At 34.4% G+C, this 20,733-nt stretch overlaps 1 long non-coding RNA gene across 2 annotated transcripts in view; it reads right to left on the bottom strand.

Annotated features, from left to right (window-relative positions):
• The window catches only part of LOC102011333, an 84,871-nt gene that overhangs the window by 4,548 nt on the left and 59,590 nt on the right, over positions 1–20,733 (bottom strand). The window contains exon 2 of one of the 2 annotated variants that reach the window (XR_001234147.1): positions 3,010–3,308. This is a non-coding gene — a long non-coding RNA (uncharacterized LOC102011333). The remainder of the gene's footprint in view (positions 1–3,009; positions 3,309–20,733) is intronic. The other variant, XR_261043.1, reaches the window with a different exon arrangement.

The raw sequence follows: 20,733 nt of genomic DNA, 5'->3' as shown, positions 1-20,733 counted from the left end.
AATCTTTCCATTAAGTTTCCCCTTGATTTTACTATCCCAGGAGCAATGAAATCTTTTTAACACAAATTAAACTAAAAATCATCTATCATCTACTCCCCCACCTTCCAAATTACATTCATTTTTCCCACATTCTCATATGGGTCCCTCCAATGTCTTTTATTATAGTACCTCTTTGCTGAAAACATATTGTCATTTTCTCCTCCTAAGTGTCCCTGCCCACTGTCTAGATAGACTATCCTTTCTTTATTTTTTGTCTTTTTGAGAGAGGGTCTTGCTATGCAGTTCAGGCCAGCTGTGAGCTCACTTTGTACCCCAGGCTAGTCTTGAACTTCCAGTGATCCTCTTGCCTCAGCCTCTAGAGTGCTGGGATTACAGGCGTGCACCACCATGCCCAGTTTAGATAGAGTATCATTCTGAGGAGTGACAGATTGATATTCCAAAAAAAAAAAAATTTAAAAATAGCCCATGGAGAAAGGATGCCTTAACATCTCTTTGTTCAGAAGAATGTATATGACTTTCATGTTCATGTTTCTCACATTCTTTAATCACAAAATATTTTAATTTCATTTAAAGTGAGACTCCAGGGTTGGAGATGTATCTCAGCAGCTCAAACACCTGCATAAAGTGAGACTCATCTCTAATTTATCTCTGAAAATCCTGTGATTCCAACATGTGACCTGGTTCAAGTTCAAAACCCTGATTGGTCTAATTAGCATTGAACTTGACTCTTGGTCAGTGTTCTTCCTTAAAACTCTGTTCCTTCTTCCTTATTTATCTTAGCAACTAGCATTTAACAAAGTGTGTGGCTAGAGGGAAATGAAAGAGAGGAAGGAGAAAATGAGCCTCTGATTTTGGTGAAATTAGGACAATTCAGCATTTTCTTCTTTCTTATTTGTGAGAAAGGAAGACATTGACATTAATTTGGTTTGCTATTATTCTCTGTGGTATCAGAACTTTGAGACTGCATTTATGAAAAATATTAAAAATTATCAGAGTAATATAAAAACGGATAGGGTTCTGGCAGAATTCATCAGGTAAAATCAAAATAAGAAAACTAAGAAAGAAACCATGGACTTTGTCAGTCATTGACTGACACAAACCTAGGGAGTGAGTCTTATTTTCTTTTCCTCTTTCCTGGCACATAAATATTATCCCATGTGTAGGCAGAGAGTAAGAAGGATAGTTAGGAGAGTGTTGTCAAAGTGCATTTGACATGTTTTGTGTTTGTGTCAGAATATATGTATTCAGCTTCTTAAATGCTTTTTTGTTATTCTCTCCTTCCCAACAATATCAATTTAGGCTGCTCTTATCCTAAAGTATTATATCACAGCAAGCAGCCTCAATGCCTTCTTACTAATGCCATCTAGTATATACCTTTTTATCAGCGTTTAAGACTTTTCTATATTAGAAAAAATGTAAATAACTTTTAATGAGTATGCAGTCTTTCAAAAATGGCCCAGAGTACTTAATTGTTGAATGCTGAAAAGATAATTTTTTTCTGACAAAAAGAAGCAAAGAAGGTATCATATGGGCAAAAACGTAAGAAGATTGTGTGATAGAAAAAGATATAGCAGAATGTTGAAAGAAAGAAAGGAGGACTCCACTATATTCTTTTATTTACTTCTTATCTAAGACCTCTGTGTTGGGAGTCCTTAAGAACATACTTCCTTCCCCCTGCCAGAACTGGGGATTAAACTCACAGTGAGTTTTCACACTAAGGCCCACCCTACAGTCTTTATTTTCATTATTTTATTTTGAGACAGGGGCTTACTAAGTCACCAAGTTTCTTAGGCAGGGCTTGAACTTGTTCTGTTGGCTCAGGCTCCCAGTGTCTTGGATTATAGCGATATGCCACCATGTCAAGAACAGATCCACATTTGACTATTTAGTAGAACTCTGCATATAGGTATCTGTAGTTAAAACATTTATTACATTTCTGTTGTAAGGTTTTAAGGCCAGAATATAATGAAAAATGCATTCATAACCCCCATCCATGACTAAATATGAGGATTTTCATGAAACATACTCTTTCCAACAAAAAAAATGCGGTGACATGAGTATAAAATCATTACACACAGACACCAATTAGAAGCTCACTGTCCAACGAACTTTTTCTGGATGGGTCATGTATGCACTTTCTCACATGTACCAAAATTTCAGGTTCATAGAAAGAAAGTACTTGTTTAGCAAAATGGGTCATTTAAAATGAGGTTCAAATAACTGCATTTCTTTAGTTGGTGCGTAAGAAATGTAACCAAAAGTTAAATATTAGTGCTATTATTTTTATGAAAAGAAAGTGATTTGCAAAGCAATGCTTTAATTCGGTTCTCTTATTTCTTGTCAGGATTTTTATTACTATCAAAGTGCTTTTAAGCTTTTAGACAAAGAGTGGAGCAGATCATCTAATATTCTTCATGCTTCCTGAGGTAGTCAAGCTAGTGATGGCTTACACAGTTAAAATAACCTTAGGAAGCCTAAGCAGAAGTGCATACACTCAAGCAAATAAAACAACTGTCACAACCAGAATGAACGTGCATAAATTCTAATTTCTGACTCACCGACCACTTTAGAATGGTTGTGATAACAAAAGTGAAATGAACAGATCTTCAGAGGAAATGCACTCTCCCTTTCACTGAGTACATCATCTCAATTAAAATACACTATTTCATGGACTTTGGTATACTACAGGGTAAAAATGACTTTATCATATTAAATCATGACACATGTTTTTCTTTCATTTTGAAAAATGTAGATTCATTTTTTCTGAATCTGTTTTGACTTATTTTGCATATGACCCAGTTGTTTTAAATAAGATGATTGAAATTAATCTAGTGGGATTCTTTGATTTCACTTTTATCAAGAAATAGATATGTTTTATTTTTCTTACAGGTATATAAGTTCAACCTCTTAAACAATTCTGTTCTACTTTTTCTTATTCCAAATACCTTAGTGCAGGTCATTTTTATTCTAAACTCTTGAATTAGATCAACACAGTAAAGGCTTCCCTACCTGTAGCATCAACACCATGTTCTTCCCTCAGGTTTGGAAGCATGAATATTCGCTTTGCATCTGGACGTAAGCTCCATATCAAACATTCCCAGAAACTTTCCCATTCACTTGATAGTCCCTGTGTGAATGAGATTCTTTTCAAATAAATTGTTTTCAGAGGAACTTCTCCACCTGCCCCTGCTTCTAATTACAAATCATCCCAATCCATCTTCATGCTTCAGGGTTTTTTTCTTGGCATCCTTTCTCCCCAAACTTCAAATTTTGGCATCAAGGGGCTGGCAGCAAACTGAGAACTGGTGCTAGAAACACAAGAACCAGAGGTCACGAGAGTGAGGAGGACAGTAGGACTGCTTGATCCGATCTGTCTCCCAGCACCAATGGTCTAACATTCATTAATGCAGGTATTGTTAATTAGATTTCTGTCTTAGATATTATTACTGAGCTCGAATCAATGGAGTAGCTTCTATGGGTCAATTTAAACAAGGCTCAGTCATTAAACAGTATGGAGAGACCTCTTATACTAAGAAGGCAATATGTGATATGTGTAAGATATTCATGCATCATTTTTGACCCAGAATGCTTGAAAATATAACCAGATAAAAAAGTTATTGATGTGCATGCAGATTATACAAAAGCATTTTGGTCACAGGGAGAAAAGCTGAAATACTCAATAGCAAAGAAATATTTATACAATACTAAAACATTCATACATTAAAATATTAGACATTTTAAAAGTTGTGGGAGGAGGAAGAAGGGGATGATAAAAGAAAGAAGGTGTGCTATGTACATGTACCGACTTCCACAAAGAATGTAATTATTATGTACTGCAAGCATGTGCTGATACACTGAAAAACTTATGTTCATACAAATAAAAATACTAATAACTTGAAGAAAAGATGATCACATCATGTTAAGAAAAAATATAATGCTTATAAACAGTATGTTCTCAGACATGTATAGACAGGGATCAATAATAAAATAATGCATAAAAAGATATTCATTACCAACTGCTACTATATCGTGTTCTTAGTTCTTTATTATTTAGGGAAAAAGTAGTCATTTTTAAAGATATTTTAACATGCCCATGGGCAGGTCCTAGTGACATGAGATATGTTTTCCTTATGAACAACTTGATAAGACAAATTCTTTTTAATTAAAAAGAAAATAGTACACAAAAAGAACAATAGCAAAACACAAACAAAAATAGCAAGGACATTAAAAATGATACAGTGTTTCAAACCAAATGATAGGTATTAACAGTGGTTGCTACATTACATATAGTTATGTTCAATGAAGTTGCTCCAATTACCAGATGTAAGAATAGAAGATTGATCAAACCATTACAGGGAATAAAAAAATAATAATTTAGGCAAATTTTAAAGCAGAATATATATAGAATACTCAATTTTTAAAAAAAAAATATGTAAAAGTCAGATTGAAGCACATATTTGTTCTGAATCTGAGATTTTTCCAGACTAGTGCAGCTTCTTGTCTCAACCTGAGCTATCGTTGTCCACTACAGTGTGCTCCCTGACCAGTGATTCCCCCCCACCGCTCACACAGATTTTCCTTATAATCGGGACTTTTCTTGGACACATCATATTTCAGTGTCTTCTCTAATCTGCCTGGAAAGATCTTGCATGATTTTTCAGTAAATTATACTTCTGCTTGCCTCCACTTTAATTCCTTTCTGTGTCCTTTTATTGTACTCCAGTTGAGATAACAAACTAGGACAGCTCCCAAATAGCTACTCCATTCATTGGAGCATTGTTTACTTCATTTCCTTCATCAATGATTTATATTTTCTTGAGCAGATAGAACTGCTTAGGCGGCAAGAGGCCCGACTGATACTTCCTTTGGAGATAGACTCATGTAAAATAGTTATTTCTCTGAAATGTTTTCTTTTTCTTCAAGTTAAATCACACTGGATGCTCTTATCTTGAAATTAAATTCCCTTATTTTGCTGAATTGGACTCAGAAGAAAATACAGCTGGTAAAAACAATTTGAGTGTAAGATGTAACATAGCAAGATTTCTTTTACAACTCCCTCCTTCTTACATGAAGAGGAAATTCCTTTACTTTCTTATTATTACAGAATCAAAATTCATGATCTATTGGAAAAAAATAAACTCCAGAAACTGCTTTAAAAATAAATGTGCATTATAATGAAAATGTTTGAATTCCAGTTGTAAGACTCACGGGATGCAAGACCTTAAACAAGGTGCTTATACTAGATACCCTTCAAGTTCCTCCTGTGGTCTCAGAGATGCCTACTTAACATTGTTCTTATGAAAGTAAATAAATTCAAGCAATGATTTAAAATTAATAGGCCTTAAGCACATGCTTGCTACCTTTCTGTGGTGGAAGCTATTGCTCTTCAGCAAAGACTCACTGTGTAAATACATAGATGCCAATAATATGGACCAGAGTTTTGCAAAAAGAAAAAGTGTCCTTGGGCAGCTGCCTAACAAACAAGGCTGGAAGTTTAAAAGGAGCTCAATTTTTCCTCCTTGATCAGCTGGTAGCAAAGGAATTTGTAGAACGTTAAAGAGGAGAAGTGTATTCTTTGGATGGTAAGAAGAGATTTGTAGGGTTCTTCGAGTAGGCCTTGAAGGGTTCTCATGCCTCTCCCAGGCTGTGTGGTCCTTTCCAGGGGAGATAAATGTCATGTTCCTCATTGGGCATTTTGAACCTATGATGCTATTGACAGGAAGGGCTCCCTTCTATTTTTAAAGTCTATTCTTGACAAGCAGGTCCCCAAATACCCTTGAGTGGAGCCTGAAGGATTTTCCAAAGTTTAAGAACTCTATTATTTGAGGAGTTTATGTCCAAGTGTGTCTATCCCCTACCGAACTTCACTGTAACAATCTGATCCTTGAAAAAATAGTGTGTGGCATAGAAATTCTTTTGTTGTAGGCATATGTTCAGACATGTGATAAAACAGGAAAATTTTAAAAAAGAATAATAGTGTGAAGAACAGTGGATTTCATCAGGCATGGAGGAAAACTTCTAACCAATGATGATAATAGTGCCTTGTGTGGTTTTGCCTTTTCAAATGTAATAAAATAAAGATGTTTTCATCATATAATGTGAACATGCTTTGAGCTATGTGGAGAGATTGAGGAGAGAAGTTTAACCCTATAATTGTATTCTTAGAAAGTAGAATTTTTCTCCTACTCTTCTTCTCTCCTTTTTAAAGTTCAGTTAGTGGGGTTATGCAATGTAAACTGACTAAAAAGCAAATTAGCCCATAGAAGGAAATATATATATGAATACCATCATTAAATATGTAAGATCTCATATATATATGAGAGATCACTAAATATGTGACTTGTCATTGGAATTTAAAGCATTCTGGGAAAATAAATAACTTCTAAATAAATAAATAAATAAATTCTGCACTTATGGAAAAACAAATGATTTGGGTTTACTAGGAAAGATAGATAAGTTGTTAGAATAGACAGGACATTTGATAGTTGCTTGACACTTTCTGACAGTGGTGGCAGATGATTGTCTCTGAGAATAGAATATCAGCTTTTGTTTCTCCCAGGAAGGGGCTTCAGTGTAAGGAATCATGGTTATTTTACCATTGTTTCTTTAAAGACCACTTTACAGTTGAGGGATGACACTCTGAGAGAGAACTTAACTTTCCACCTTGCAAGCTATGCACAAAAATGATGCATATATCACTAGATGATTAAAAACACTTGTTGGGTTTTAGAGAATATCATTTCTTAGACAGTACCAAAAGTAAATACAAACACATACTTTATTCTGATCTTCTTGAGAACTGACATTAGTTAATCTTTATATATTTGTAAATTAATTTTATGTGGAAGGATGTTTCTAGCAATGCCAAGGGCACTGGACTCTGTCAAACAAAAACCTTATGTCAATCTTCAAAGAACACTTGGATATAGTGTATTCAAAATTGAGACAGAGGGACTATGGAAAAACCATGACCTGACAGAAGTATCCCCGAGATGACATTTCTAGCCCCCATCCCACACTGATATAAAATAAATCTTGGTCTTTCACTTTGATGGCTCAGTCTGTTTCTGAACTTGGCTGCTGCTCCCTTGCATTGTATCAATAAACTCTTAACTTTTCTATATTCCTTTCCTACAGGTAAATTCTTACCACCCATAGCACCAGCCTTTTACCTAACCACCTCCCCTGGCATTAAGACAGTTGAGTTCTCTTGGAGACTCTACTTTTACATAGAGGACTTTCAGGAACTCAAATGTCTTTACCTCTAACTTCTAAGCCAAGAGGCTGGTTCAGGATCCTTTCATTATGTTCAAGAATAGAGATTCACACATTATAAATCAGAGGAAGAACTGAAGATTATGAACAGGAGATGCAAATGAAGTCAGCTCAATTTTACTGAGCAATGCAAAAAAGAAAGGGAGGGTGTAATAGACCTTTAAGGAAAACCAAAACTGGACAGTAAAATGCTAAATATATTTTATCCAGAACGTATTACAATATGTGGAACAGCACCTCCATATAGAATGACTCAATTCTGAATACAGGAAAAACAAGCAGAGATGGATGGTCAAGCCTGGGATTCAGTGGGTATAGAATTAGTAAGAAGAAGCAACATGGGTAAGGAGAGGATTCTGGTGAAACCCACTCACAAGATTCTTACTAATGATACGCACAGATGATCAGACACTTCAAGAGAGGGATAAGGAATTTGGTTAGATATCAAAAGTGATCATATATTACAGATGGGACATTCTCTTCTCTTTAACTTAACAAGTTTTTAATTATAAGAAAAAAAGAAGTCCAGGAGGAAGGTTTGGTAGAGAGGAGGGTGTGGAGGAGGATGTGTCTAAGATTTAGTTAGAGAGGAAATAGGAAGAAACGCTAGCACATCAGAAACAAGAGGCAAAAGGAATGAACTTCTGGTATTCTTTACTTACTGAGAACTTATTATCTCTGGTTTCTTTCATCTCAAAAATTTGTAAGCTTGAAACTTATCCCTTGGTGTACACATGAATTAATATTTCCTGGCAGACATGCTATACTTTTAGATAGCAGGCAATTTAAAACTCAAGCACTTGTATGGGGAAAGAGTTACTAAACCAGCAGGATGAAAGACTGGTAAGGTCAGAGACTTAGTGGAGAACAGTATTCATCATGAAGGGAAAACTTCTAAGTGGTTACTCTTGAATGAACTGAATTGCTCACTGTGAAGATTATCTACTGCAAAGAAGTTGTCAGAGTTTTTTAACTTCTTTCCTAATGAAGCCTTTGAATTTGAATTATACTGTCAGACAAAAATGGGGGTAATGAAATTCTGGTGAGTAGAATAAAGGATAATTGTAAACTTTAATGAAAACAGAAAATAACAGCAATTTAGGAAACTCTTTGACATCATCCTACTGTTTCTAATTGGTAGGCAATTAGTGTACCATTGTCTCATCTTCCTTTCTTTTCCAAAAAGTATTTTTTTCTTCATTTTTAGCCACACACAGACAAATTCATCACACATTTTATTCCCCTACCATCCTCTGTTGGCCTTTCCTCTTAGGTCTTGTTCCTCTCTTCCCCTCAGTCATATATCGCTTAATAAGTGCATTTTTTCAGAAGGGATGCTAAACACAATTCCATATCTTTAGCCATGCAACTTCTTTCTGACTACTTGTTGGGAAACACAACTTGACTTTTATTTGTCAAAGGAGTAACAGTTGCCAAAACTATTTAAGGATGATGAAAAAATTTATCTGTACCAAGATGCCTTGCAGTTGATGTCTAAAATCTCATTATTAAAGATTAATTAACTGACATTTAGTGAAACCCTTTCCAGGAATATAAATATCTCCTTGTGGGTATTCAACAAATTGTAGTTAAATGGATCTTTCTATGTGCTTCCACATAAATATGTTTTAAATTTTTTTTTCAGTCCTTAATGCATTTCTCTCAACAGAGCTAAACTATGCATGTACCAAAGATAAGAAAGGTAAAAACATGGAGTCATTTCCAGTTTCCATATTCAGTAGTGAGTCCTCGATTTGTCATCCATGTGCATTTTGTGTAAGTCTGATGTCAATGGGTCAGTAATTGCAATTATTACTTAATTCTCAGTAATAGGATAGGATAATGTGAATAATGCTTCTCTATAACCATTTTCATACAATATGGCAGAGACAGCTTCCCTTTCTCTAAGTAGTAGTGTTCCCATCAGCAAGCTTGGGTTTTCTTTGTCAGACAAACACTGAAAACACATTCTGCTGTCGTATGTGTCAAGTGTCAGCATGCTACTCGATTGGTTCATCATAGTCCTTCAAATTAATAACATGAATGTCTAAATAAAACAATTATAGTAAAAGACACATTGGCATTAATGGCCCTTAAAATACTCTCCCTCACCTCAAACATACTTATCATTCTTGGCAGATTCTTTTACTGTATTAAGTTTAAAAACTATTCTTAGAACCCAGACAAATGTCTCTGTACTTATTCCTTATTCAGACAAACCACAAACCTGGCAAGAATAGGAAGGCTTTGGTAAACTGTATCTCTGCCATTTGGCTTCTCACAATAGAAGGCACATTGCCATGGAATTACTACCTTTTGGATCCATTTGTTCCTTCATCACATATATTTGGGAGGAACCAGGGAAATTAGGTTTCCATTTTTTTCTGGCTTCTGAAACACTCATCTGTTGTCAAAAATCTGTTTCTCTCTTTTGCATGTGATTGTGTTAAAACAGGGGAACATTTTCCTGTTATGTATGATTTCAAGAAAGAATGTTATAAGTACCCTATACACTCATAAGGTTTTTGCTAATTTTCTATCATTTTTGAAAAATTGAGGCATTTCTTGAATGTCATTGAAGTTTCGCAGGACAATAGTTCAAACACGGTTCAATAGCAAGTGTTGTCATAAAAATTCCTTTTTTAGGAATAAAGAAACATTCATTAATTACTCTTTTACCTCAACTCAACCAATACTGTGTGTTAGTATTTGTCTCTTGGACTCCCAGTGTTAGTCAGGATTCAAGTTACATAAGATAGATTCAATTCAAGAAAACATTAAAAAATGGAAATGCATTAGCTCACTTGCCTGAGGAGATCAGAAATTGAGTTGGCCTCTGAAACTTGCTAAATGCAAAATATGACTTTATATCACCTATCTTTCATTCATTCTTTAAGATTCCTGGTTCTAGAAAGAAAATCTTGCTTCAGAGAAATAAATGAGTATATTATTTGAATCATTTTTTCTTTTTTCTTCTGGTACCAGGAATTGAACTCACGACCTTGCCCTTGCCAGGCAGGCACTTTTGTTGCTGAGCTGAATCCCCAGCCCCTAGTATTTGAATCTTATGAACTAAGAGGTGAGAGGTTCTCAGAGGTCCAAAGATAATAGGTTCACTCTTGTTCAGTCCAGCAAGAAGGCTGGATCAAGATTAAGATGAATTATGACTTGGAATTACTGGATGCTAACCCAAAATCTATAGCTAGGGTATTCATATTACAGGTCTAGAAGACCTTCATCAAAATGAGAAAGTAAATTCCCCAATGGAACAAGAGTTTTATTTTGAGAAGATTCAGGGAATGATGAGAAGAAAAATAGCATAGACTAGAGTAGATGTCCTTACTGTATGGCTTTTCTGCATTTCCCTTGAGCTACAAGCATTTAGATTCAGATTCTTAAAGCAAAACCATCATTTTCAGAAACAGTTGCCTTTCCTTTTGTTCACTGTAAAATAAACATATCTTCAGGGCCACAGAAATTATGTTTATAGTTTTTCAAAGGAAAACAATTTTAAAAGGAGCAGTTGGTTGGAGCCATTCATACTCCAAAATATTTTTCCTATCATCTTGAGATAATACTACCATCTGTAACTACACTGCATTGGTAGCTCTTTTTAAAGTCTTATAGAAATGTGACTGTGTGATGAAAAACACCTGTATCCCAAGCTATTCAAGACATAACTGATTTTTTAATGGTCACTCACTGCTTATATTTGATCTTCAGTGAAGGAGGGGTGTGTTAATGCAGCCAAGTCTGATATTGCTCATTTTCAATCTGTGGCAAGGAAGCTGATACGAGGCAAAGAATAAATTCTTTTGATATGCAATAAATAATTTTCCATAATTTTGGGATGCATACTATTTTCCTGCAATCCCTTCTCATTTTTCCTGGTCTGGAATAAAATAACTATGCTTGCCCTTTCCTGAGACAGCTCCTCAGATATATCCAGATAGAGCTGCTGTTCCTCAGATAGACACCCTTTCTCCAGCAAGGTGAAGACAGTTAACAGTTTCCTTCATTTGAGGAATTCTAGCTCATTCCTCTGTAAAGGACTTATAATTTCTCACAACTGACTGAAAGTTAGGGGAAAAATAATAGTTTTCCAGGGGCACAGTTTTGAATTTTTTGTTTTGCAGGAAAATAAAAGACTGATGTAACTAGAAAAGACATATAAGTTTAAAAAAAGAAAAACAAAAGCAAAAACCTAAGATAAGTTGACTTTTGTGCGGTACTGGGATCAAGCCCAGAGGTACTCTCCCACTGAGAGACATAATTTTTTTTAATTTTCTGAAAAAGTCTTGCTAATTTGCCCAGGTGGAATTCGAGCTTGCAGTCCTCCTGCCTCAGAAAACCCCCAGGAGGTGTTATTTATTATTACTATTTTATTACTATTATTATTACTAATTATTGCCAGTTGTAGTAGTAATAGTAGTAGTAGTGATAGTAGTAGAAGTAGTAGTATGTTTTTTTTTTTTGGTATTGGAGATTGAAATCAGGGTCTTCACACTGAGGTAAACTATATCTCTTTTCTTTATTTATTATCTTTGTAAAATTTTGAAATATAGTCTCCATAAGGTGTTACACCGCCCAAGCTGTATTGAAACTTGTGATCTGCCTGCCTCACTCTCCCACATTGCTGTGATTATAAGCCTGGGCTATCATGCCTGGTTTAGGAAGTGCTGTTCCGCTGATCAATTTTTCTTTTGGATCTCATGGTTAGTAATTCTCATTCAAAAAAAGAAATACTTCTCCTCATCCCCATCCCTGAGGACAGTAATAAATACAGCTAGAAATTTCATTGCTTATTGTCAGGCTGAACTTTATTTTGTTTAATTGTCACAACAGTCCTGACAGTCATGTTTAATTATCCCTCCTTTTCTGTTAAAGAAATTGAAGCTTTACAACTGTAAGAACAGTTTCAGGGGCTAGAATTCAAACTCACTCTCATCTAACTTTGAAGCCTCCACTTCTTTCTGGTTACAGGGCTGTTGAGCAGCGCAGCCTGTCCTGGGACCAGTTCAGGGCTGGTCATATGAGTAAAGGAGATGCTTCTTTGTTTACTTCACTGCTGCTTATACTATGCACTGCGTAGGAACCTCAACACTGCACCCAGTGAAAGAGTTCAGTGGTGGGAGACCATATGTTGTATGGTTTTACTTACATGAAATAAATAGAAGAGGTAAATCAGTAAGAGTAGTTGCCTCAGGTTGGTTATGTGATGGGAATTTCACATAATTTCTACGGGAAATGGGCAAAAATGGGGAAAAATTTTTCTTGTGTTATGGGGAAGACTTTAAATGTATTATGCTGACATTTGGAGAAAAAAGTTAAGTTCCCACAGATTAAAAATTGTATATTTAAAAATGAGAAATCTTATGGCGGATATGACTCGGGGAGGCAGTTAACAAAAAAAAAATTTTCTTATAAAATTATTTCAAATGAATGAGGGTAGCAAGTTGTAGAGTTCATACTATGTTGGTACTGTTTGTTGTATATTCTGAGAAGTTATATGTTTGTTATGTTACAACACATATATACATGTTGAATATAATGTATATACATGTATATAGTTGCGTACATATATGTACCCATATTCTACACATCTATACACATATGTGTATGCATAGGTAACATATATGTACACATATAGAGAACATATATATGTACATAGAGAATATATATAAAGAGAATATATACACATTTATATAGAAAAACTGTCAACTTATGATAATGCTATCTTACCACTTAATTTCTTTAAAAAGAACTTTTAATTTATTTAAGCCTATCATCTTCATTATATCATAGATGTAGACATAAATTAATGCACAGTTATGATGAAGTTTGTATTTGTTCTTATAATCACATTCACCATTGCTTTTTATCCTATTTTAAGATGACAGTTTGAAAGTTGTTTGTTTTTTTCTGAAAGATTAAGACATGTCAAACAGATACATGTTCTAATCTATGATTAACAACAGAATGGAAAGAAAGCAAAAGACCAAACTAATTCCCAAGGCACAGAGTCACATAGCTTAGTAGAGTGAAGGTTCACGCTTTATGTGGGAGAGACTTAGAGATAACTGGGAAAAAATTAGAAAAGGGCAAGAGGGCCTTCCATCAGTGTCACCACAGAAAATGGTAGAGGCTAAGCCAACACCTAAGATCCCTTATGCATCATTATTTATGCATTTGTTCCATTCCATGTCCACAAGGGAGCCACTGCTGAAGGGTGGCATCTGTATCAACAGCTGTTTGTGTACCCCCATAAATTAGCCTACAAATGTGTGGCTACTTATTTCTTAAGGTTGTTGAGCCCAATTCAAACTCATGTGACCCCTTCCCTGGAGAGCAGTTCAGAATACTCATACAACAACACTCTTCTGACATTTTACCTAGACTCTGTCAGGCAGATAGTTATTTCATACCAAGAACCCCACTATTTCTACCCCAGTAAGAGTGAATAGCAACAACTACTAGCCTCTCTTCTACTAATCACTCTTTTAGAGGGAAAAATAAGATAAGTACATTTTATTGTGACTGCTGCCAGCCTCAGACAGTGGATGAAGTGTATCATAAGGAGAAGAGTACAGCGTAAAGATCAAAATGCATATGTTACATTCAGAACTCGTTAGTTACTTAACTTTGCCAATGTTATTTCACAGCTTCTGGAGTTTTTCTTTCCTGTAATATCAGTGGTAATGACTATCATTCTAGTGTTTTTCTAAAAACTAGATAAAGCTGAGTAAGAATACTGCATAATATAGTACCTCAAATATAGCAAATGTCAATACATCTGTCATTATGATCATTACCACCATTATAATTATATAATTGTCATAATTAGTTCTATTAGTTTGGAAAGGACACTCTTGTCACTGCATCCAGGATTATGGAAGGAGCAAGGTTATTTTGACTTGTAGACTATTTTTGGACAAGTGACTGTTGTTATTATACAAAAGCCCATTCATTGCTAAAGTGCCTTTATTTCATGTACAACAGTGGGGTACTTCAGAGACTTTGAATCATTTACCATGTTTCATCCAGTTTCGTTTTGTAGGGATGTTTCTTTGTGACCTTAATGTAAAGCTATTGTATATTTTCATTCTAAACCACAGACAACAAGCATGTCACATCTGAAAATTTTATTATTCATTGTATCTTAAGAACTCTTATCCTGCTGTAGGTTTGAGTGCTTATGTTACCATGCTGACATTTCATATGAGCCATCACTATATCTGGATTTATTGCCTGGGTGTAGAAGTTCTTTGTTTTCAGTACTGTAGCACCATCTGTTAGTCCTTGACTTTTTCTTATGCTTCTGCCTTTCAAAGATGGGTATTCTTTTGCAAGGCTTGTTCCATATACATAATCCTAGGAAATATAGTGCAATGAGGCTAACATGTTTTTAAAATTTACATCACAATGGGTGAAAGATATTATTTTATACATACTTGTTAATGGATATACGTCTCTCTCTGTATATCTATATATCCACATATATATCTGTACATATATATTGTTATATATCTATATTCATTATCTATATATAGATGTTTGTATATATCTATCTATATCTATATGTATGCCTATATCTATATATATCTATATCATCTATCTATATTTATATCTACATCTATGTATTTGTATATATGGATATATAGATATGTGTATATATCTACCTACATATATCTATCTATATCATCTATATCTATACATATACCTATCCTTATATCTATATCTATACCTATATCTATATTATCTATCTATATTTATATCTATATCTATGTATTTGCATATATATAGAGATATAGATATTTGTATATATCTATTATCTATATCTATATATCTATACTTCCTATACCTATACCTATATCTATATTATCTATCTATATTTATATCTATATCTATGTATTTGCATATATATAGAGATATAAATATCTCTATATATCTATACATCCCAGCAACACGGAGAGTAGATTGAAGCAGGGAGTTGCATTTGAGTTTTCTCTCAGTCCATGAGAGATCGCACTGAGTTAGAAATATCTAGGTAAATAATATTCAACGTGGAATAAAAAGACTGCAACAGTTTGAAACAGGGATAATACAGATTGAGTAAAGCAGTTCTCAAAGGGAATAGATTTCCAAAACAACTCCTTCATTGTTTACATCATGGAATATAAAATTATTCTTCTGTCATGTTATTTAAGAAATCATATGAATTATATGTGCAAGAATTATTTCATGTTAATTATTATGGCCACACAAAGTTGTTTTATCATAATCACATTTTTAATTAATGGAATAAGTTATTTTTTTCATTTTTAACAAATGAGGTGGGAAGACAAATAGCGTGTAAATCAAGTGCATCAACAAGACCTAATTTGAGTTAGATGGTGTTTAAATCTCCCATTAATACAAATGTCTGTGGCAATTTATTAAAAATGACAAAACATAAAAATATCGTAATTTTAAGAATATTTTATTTTACTGTTAAAAAAATCTCCTTTCCAAAGTTTTTCTTCTAACAAATAAGTAGAAGAGCAAGATTCAAAAGAAAAGGATGAGGGGAAAATTGAAGCCACAAAGACAGGATTATCATAAAGGTTCCTCAAACTTCCGTAAACAGTTATGATAAAGTTAAACTTTGTCATTTCTGGGAGTATGCGCTTAGCCTTCTGTAACTGGGAAGACAATTCTGTAGAAGAAAGCGCTGCACAATGCTGGCCAACAAGACTTTTCCTTTCACTTGTTTGGGAGCATACTGTGCTGTGCGAAGGAGAAATGTGTTAGCACTCACTGGATTGTTAGAGCCTTTTTACTCACTCATTTAAAAATATTTTAATTGAGGGCTCGAGGTTTAGCTCAGAGGCACAGGGCCTGCTTGGCAAGCACAAGGTCGTGAGTTTGATTCCCGGTACCCGTAAAAAAAGCAAACAAAAATATTTTAATTGGCACATAAAAGGTATATTTACTGGGCAGTGATTAGCATTTCCGTCTACTTAGTTTACTATGGTATCTCGTTGATAGTGGTTCCTCAGTTCACGAACTTAATTCTTTCCATGATTTCGGTTACAGAATTATTCCATCATTCCGGCTGTACCAGCAGAACAAATTCTTCAACCAGAATCACGGAAAGATTTAAGATGGTGGATCAAGGCACTACTGTATTTGTGCTCAGAACTCTTAAACTGGTGGATTCTAGTTCTTTCCAAATACCTAACACATTGTATTTTATTTTTTTATTTTTTAATTTTTTTTTGGTTTTGGTTTTTCTCCGGTACCGGGAACCGAACTCACGACCTTGTGCTTGCCAGGCAGGCGCTTTTGCCGCTGAGCTAAATCCCCAGCCCCCCAATCCCCAGCCCCCCAAATACCTAACACATTGTAAACGATAGCTACACTGCTGTTTGGTTGAATGCTAGAACTTAGTGCTTTCATTTCAGTTTTGTTACCCATTGATCAAAAACTCTCTCTCCACCCTCTTTTCTTTTCCCTCCTTGCTCTGGTGGATTGACAACTGGTGGTCAATTTGTAACACCTAGCTGAAATTAAACAGTGTGGCACTGAGTGTGGGAGGGCCACCTGAGGATTGTTGCCAGAAGTACAAGAGGCAGAACTGGAGAAGAAGAGGAGCAGCTATTGGGAAGCTACTGGAAGCTGTTTGAAAGCTGTAAAGAAGCTAAGCGGGGGTTAGGGAGCTTCTAGTTCTCTTTGGCTATTTTACTGGAGGACCTTGTCATGCTTGCTTTCCTGATGAACTTAGCTGTTTTCTTCAGAGGAGGAGTTCAGGGATCTTGTTGTCACTGAGAATGACTACAGTTCACTTTGGGGAAGGTCTGGTCCTCACTTTGAGGATCGCTTCCTGGCTCTGGAAGGGAAGATGATGCACCACTCAGCCTCCTGGAGAAGTTTGTCCTGTTGGGTTTCCTGGTGGGAACTCGGCTGTCCTCATCAGCAGAGGAGCTCAGGACCTCTGTTTTCCTGAAGATGGCTGTGGTACTTTTCAGGGAGGTCTGGTTCTTACTTTGAGCATTGATTCCTAGCTCAGTTCAGATCCCTCAGGCTGCTGGCATAGGACATTCATCCCATTTGCACAGACTTTCTAGCTTCCATCACTGAGCTTTGGACCTTCACAGTGCAGATCCATAAGACAGGCCTGCATGAGACATTGTCAAGGGCTCTAGGCTTCCAAATGGATTTGTGGGAGGCATTGTTGTGGGTTCTAGGTCTTCAGCCGGACTCACGCAGGACATTACTGTAGGATCAAGGCCCTCAGCTGGATTCTTTGGGCTTTAGTATGTGGACAGATTTCCTGCACTTTATTTTTGTATATGATCCATTGGGTGACTATTATAAATAATCTTATAAAATATGTGTCTATATTATATTGTTCCCCTTGCAAAACCCTAAGCAAAAACATGTCTCTAGTAAAAATTATTCTATTTCTGCTAAATCAACTTTTAAAGTTTATTACATATAAATGATACTTACAGCATTTGTGTTTGTGTGACCAGCATAATACAGTAACCACCATTTCCATCTATGTTACTCAAAATGAGAGGATTTCATTACTTTAGTGGCTGAATAATATTCCATTGTGTATTTGACTTGATTTTCTTTATCTGTGCATGTGTGTATAGACATATTGTTTCTTCCTCCTATCAACTATTGGGAATACTGCTGCAATATATATAGAAGTTCAAGTACCACTGAACTTGACATATTGACTTAATTTCTTTTGGATAAATACTGATATTTATCTAACTATATATATCAATATAGATATATCGATATAGATATAGATATACTTTTACTATGTTAAGGAATTTCCATGCACTTTTCTATAAAGGTTATACTAGTTTACATTCCCACCAATAGCATATAAGGGTTCCCATTTTTCTTCCACATCCTTACTAGCATTTGTTATTCTCGTTTGGATTAAAGACATTCTAACTTGTATAAGATGTTGTCTTACATTTCTACTTCCCTGCTGATTAATTATATTGAAAAGTTCATTTCATACACCTGTTGATCACTTGTGTATCTTTTTTGATAAATGCCTACTTAAATTGTTTGTTCAGTTATTTACTGGATTATTTGACTTGTTGTTGATTCTTTTTATTTTCTGCATATTAATCCCTTAATAAGTGAGTCATTTATAAATGTTGTCCTCATAAAGACAATATAGATATTGTCTTTCATGTTTTCTTTTTGCTCTGTTGACTATTTCCTGTTCAGCACAGAACTCCTTATTTTGACATAATATATTTAGCTATTTTTACTTGTGTTGTCTCTACTTTTCATGGTTTTTTTTTCCCCTACATCAATGCCTTGTAATTTCTTTATGATTTATCACAGTACTTTAGTTTCAAATTTTCAAAACTACATTTAATACTTGCATTCATTTTGTGTTGATTTTTGTACATGATGTGAAATGAGATTCAATTTTATTATTCCCCATATGTGTTTTGCAACTGTTACATGAAAATTCTGTTAATGTCTCTTAGGTCCATTTGGTCTACAGTGCAAATCAACTCTAATGCCTCTGAGCATTGCATTTCACATTCCATAAAGGAAAATGAAGACATGGAATCCAAAAATACAATAATATTGGAGTTTATCTTTCCCTTTGGATAGAGAATAAGCCTTGCTCTATGTAAAGGTCCAAACTGTTAACATCTATATATCTGTAATTAACATTTCTTCTTTAACTGATCCTTTTATCATTATTCAATAGCCATCATTAACTTTTCATTTTTAATTTAATGGTGTATTTTCTTGGCTATAAGTATTCAATTTTCATTTTTTTTGGTATAGAATGTAGTTTTCCATCCTTTTCTTTTAGTCAATGCATTTTTCCTTCCTTTGTTTTTTTGACTTTTCTGGTGAAGTGGGATTAGTACTTCCTTTTTCTTTTAAACTACATTCAGCTTATTAGGTTATAGGTAGATACAGAATAATTCCTTTTATTTTCCAAATTATTTTCTGGTTGCTTTAATTTTTAAAATTTCTTCCTCTGTATTCATCTTTGTGACATCATATTTTCCTTTGTTTATACATTTTCATACATTTTCCCCTTTATCTAGTATTTGTTCTCCTAGTGAATTTTATATTATGAATATTTTCATGATGGTATTTATTGTTCTTTCATTTCCAGATATAGGGCTTCCTCAGGCATTTTTTTAAGGTTAGCCTGATGGTTTTGAATTCTGTTTGTCTTGGAAAGGCCTAAGTTTCCCTTCATTACTGAAGAATGAGTTTCCTAGGTGTAGTGTTCTTGACTAACAGTATATTTTTTAATCTTATTTTTATTATTTTAGTGCTTTAGTACATATACATGGTAAATACTGTTTACAATCATTGTGGGGAGTTGGTACACGTAAATCACACCTCTTAATTCCCATTTTCATTCCTTTTCCCTTCCCTTCCTCCCTCCCACCTCAACCCTTGATAACCTTACTTATTTCTTTTATTTCATATTTTCAGTGAACTTTCCATTCTTTCTGGTCCTGTAGGGCTTCTCTTGAGAACTCCAATGTTTTCTAATGAAGATTTCTTTATATGTGACTGAATTGTGTTTTGTTTTTCTCTTGAGATTTTTAGAATTACTTTTGCATTAGATTTTGGACAGATTATATATATTGCAAAGAGGATAATTTGGATAAAACATAGTTGGAATACTTCATGCTTTGTAGATCTGAATGTATTATTATTTTTAAGAATGATTTTCCATTTTTAAAAATTTTCTTCTCTATTATGAATAAAGGTGAATATTTATTCACTTAATGATACCCTGTAAGACTTGCAGGCTTGTTTCTTTTTCTGTAAGCCTCCTCCTTTTCTGTCTTCCTGACTGGATTTTTACCAAAGACCTGCCTTTAGTCTCATAAACATCTCAATCCAGTCTGTTGTTGTGGCTCTCAATGGTGCTTTCACTTTACTTCATGAATTTTTCAGCTCCAAAATTTTTTCTTTCTCATGAAGTTTACTTCCTAAATTTTTAACTCATATTATGAATGGTTTTTCTAATTTCACTGAGTTGCCTGTCTCTATTCTCTTGAATCTTGATTTCCCACCAAATCATTATTTTGACTTTTTAAACCATTTCAAAAGAAGAATTTTTTTAATATTCATTTTTATTACTACATGTTTTCAGAATATGATTACATTCTTTTTGGGAAGTTGGAACATGTACATAGCACATCTTAATTTATTTTCATTTTCTTTCTCTTACCTCCTTCCTTCTATCTTTTGGCTCTTATCTCATTTACAAAAGATTTATCTATTTATTTCTTATTATCTTTATTTTGCTCTTTATTTATATTTTGAGTTTCCCATATAAGAGAAACCATATGATAGTTTTTCTTTCATGTGATTCCATTTTCTTAACATAATAGTTTCAAAGTGGATACATTTGCCTACAAATGATACAAGTTTATCCTTCTCAATGGGTGAGTA

Source organism: Chinchilla lanigera, unplaced genomic scaffold, assembly GCF_000276665.1.
Source record: "Chinchilla lanigera isolate Chin_1 unplaced genomic scaffold, ChiLan1.0 scaffold00023, whole genome shotgun sequence".
NCBI lineage: Eukaryota > Metazoa > Chordata > Mammalia > Rodentia > Chinchillidae > Chinchilla > Chinchilla lanigera.
The sequence above is the reverse complement of the archived record's forward strand: the minus strand, read 5'-3'. Positions and strand labels throughout refer to the sequence as shown.